This window comes from Dipodomys ordii, unplaced genomic scaffold (genome assembly GCF_000151885.1).
Source record: "Dipodomys ordii isolate 6190 unplaced genomic scaffold, Dord_2.0 Scaffold83, whole genome shotgun sequence".
In the NCBI taxonomy this organism is placed as follows: domain Eukaryota; kingdom Metazoa; phylum Chordata; class Mammalia; order Rodentia; family Heteromyidae; genus Dipodomys; species Dipodomys ordii.
In genome coordinates this window covers 5,475,272-5,478,265 of record NW_012267299.1, presented here as the reverse complement: position 1 = coordinate 5,478,265, position 2,994 = coordinate 5,475,272, and the positions used below count along the sequence as shown (strand labels likewise).

The following is a 2,994-nucleotide window of genomic DNA, read 5'->3' as shown; positions in this document are numbered from 1 at the left end:
AAATAACTGAGGCTGCTTTACAAAGGAAAAAGGTTAACTTGACATACAAACTGGGTGGCTAGAAATTTCAAACAGCTTGATGCTGGATTCTGATAAAGAATCTCCCCCTTCTTCTTCTCCAGGGCAGAAAAGTAGAAGGAAAACAATGCAGAAGAAGCCAAGCATGGTGGCTCTGTTTTATAAGACCTCTCTCTCAAGCATGGTGGCTCTGTTTTATAAGACCTCTCTCTCAAGAGAACTAATCCAGTGAAACAAGACCCAAATTATTTTCTGGAGATGGGTATTAATACCTCCTGAGCATGGAACTCTTATAATCCAATGTCCCCAAACTAGGCCTAATCTCAGAGTCTCTACTACCTCAATACTATTACACTGAAGACCAATCTTCTAACACATGAAGCATTTGGGGACAAGCTATAACCAAGCCATACAGAGATACATAAATCCATAAGGAATGAATGATGATATGGTAGGGTATGTACTACTGATAACAGATAATGGTGATAATTCTCTTCCTAGTTCTAACCCCATGTGAAATGTAATTTTTTTTTCTTTTTTTGCCAGGTGGGGCTTGAACTTAGGGCCTGGACACAGTTTCTGAGCTGCTTTTGCTAAGGCTAGCACTCTAAACATGAGCCACATTGTTACTTCTGGCTTTTTCTGTTTATGTGGTACTGAGGAATCGAACCCAGGGCTTCATGCATGCGAGGCAAGCCCTCTACCTACCACGAAGCCACATTCCCAGCCCCTGTAATTGTTTTTTAAGCACATAAAATGTCACCAGTTGAATCAAAGCGACCTGAAGTGTATGTAAAAGTATGTATTCCTAGACTTCAAATTAGATCTACTGAATGATTCTCTCTAGTGACAAAGCCTAGAATCTGTTCAATAATCTACATTAATCTTAGTGCCTGATAGATTGAGAATTGCCAGATTAATATATATTTAGTGGCTATTTCTAGAAAGTGGAATTTTAAAGGCAAAAGGGGATTTAAAAAATTTCCTTTCATTTTATGTTTTTAAATGTTTTTTTTTTTTTTTGGTGGGGGGAGGGCAGTACTAAAGCTTAACTTTAGCTCTTTGCACTTGGAAGGCAGTGCCTAGCCACACCCCACGCAGCCTTTTTGCTTTAGTTGTTTTTCAGATAGGGTCTCCAGTTTATATCCAGGTAGCTTGGACAGTAATTCTCAATGATTTGAGGTAAGTACTATGTGTTTTATTTGTTTTTAGGATGAGATCACTTAAAAAATTGTACTAAGCTTATGAATATCAACATGTTATCTCACTTTGTTTCATTAGTCCTCATAAACACTTTGTGACTGGAGAATGGAAGTTATTATTCCAGGTTGGTCAAAGAAGTAACTGAGATACCAAGCAGTTTGAGAAGTTAAACTTCATTAAACATACATCTGAATATCTGCTATGTAATCCTAACTGCAACAGTAGTTCCTAATAGGATTATATGCCTTCGCAATTAGTTCTTGGTGTGGGTGCTTGGTAACAGTATTCTAGTTAGGGTTATATTGCTTGTTAATACTTGAATCAGAATTAGAATTTTGGATCCAGGATGTTGATGGAAACACAGCCACATTGTACATTTTATGGTTATACTCTTCATACAAAGCTCTATTAAATACATGTGCTTGGCTATATCAAATACTTAGGCCTGTTGTATATGTTTTTCATTTTGTTTCATAAGTATCTCATACATTTTTATGGAGCAGATGATGTACATATTTTTAAAATTCCTTTATGCATGGATTAAAGGTTAAGACTTCTTAATTGTATAATCCAGAGGGTGCAAGGTGCATGTCAGCAATCATAGTTTAACATTATACTTTATGAAGCAATTAATAGCTGTACATCTTGATTTTTTTCTTTAAAGAATTTGCAAGCAACTAGATGTCTTCTCTCTTAATCACAGAAACTTAAGAAAATGAGCACTAGGGGCTGGGAATGTGGCTCAGTGGTAGAGCGCTTGCCTTGCATGCCTGAGGCCCTGGGTTCAATTCCTCAGCACCACATAAGCAAAGAGAAAAAAGCCGGAAGTGGCGTTGTGGCTCAAGAGGTGGAGTGCTGGCCTTTAGCTGAAGAGCTGAGGGACAGCGCCCAAGCCCAGAGTTCAGGCCCCACGACCCGACCCCCCCCCCAAAAAAAAGAAAATGAGCACTACTATACCTCCGCTGCTCAGAATTCAGATAAAACAATCTTTAGAAAATGACCCCCATAAACTCATTGTTTAAACTTTACTTTGAAAAAGAGCTTCTGATGTATAAGAAATGATCATTTCCAAAATTAAAAAGCATTACATTGCCTATCCAGTTTTTTTTCCCGTAGAAATTACGCCTACTTTAGCATGGATTTAAGAGCCTTTGCTCTTCGACAAGTAGATCATCAATAGTTACAGATGGAGACAGTGTTCTAACCATTTTTTTTTAAAGGATCCATTTGAAATGAGAAACTCCAGACGCTCTAGGCACGTCTCTATATCAGGCCTATCTATGCAGTTTCCCACTTTTGAACTGTTTTCAGTCTTACAGGGGACTAACGATGACTAGGGAAACCGGGTCATGAAATACATCTCCTCTGAATCAAGCCCCAGTACTACAAAGTCACGGGTCTGGAGGTTTTTACACGATGCTGCAAACATCCTGCCCTGCCAGGACGGGGAGTCTTGGTCCCCACATCGTTAATGTAGTCCGACCAGTCAAGTGACCTAGGAAAAGGCACATCCCGAGTTCAATCTGATGTCTAGGACCTCGGCTCTTGAGTCATAGGTGCAGGCCTTTCAGGACAAGTAAGACACAGGACACCGGGCCGGCACCGAGGGATCACAAACAAAACACTCAAGGCCACCTCGGGGCGCGGGGCGTCGGGGTGAACCCCGAGATAAGTCCCCCAACAAGTGGGTCTTCATCCCGACCTCAAGGGCGACTCATTCCCTCTCATTTCACCGGATGAGGAGGAACCTGCGCTAGGTGTGGCTGGGGACGG

The 2,994-nt window shown here is 40.7% G+C and overlaps 1 protein-coding gene across 2 annotated transcripts in view; it reads left to right on the top strand.

The window, feature by feature from the left end:
- Positions 1 to 1,117: 1,117 nt before the first annotated feature.
- Positions 1,118 to 2,994, top strand: part of Kif2a (kinesin heavy chain member 2A) — a 62,723-nt gene continuing 60,846 nt past the window's right edge. Inside the window, exon 1 of one of the 2 annotated variants that reach the window (XM_013025269.1) lies at positions 1,118 to 1,200. The gene's annotated coding sequence lies outside the window, so the exon portion shown is untranslated. The remainder of the gene's footprint in view (positions 1,201 to 2,994) is intronic. The other variant, XM_013025267.1, reaches the window with a different exon arrangement.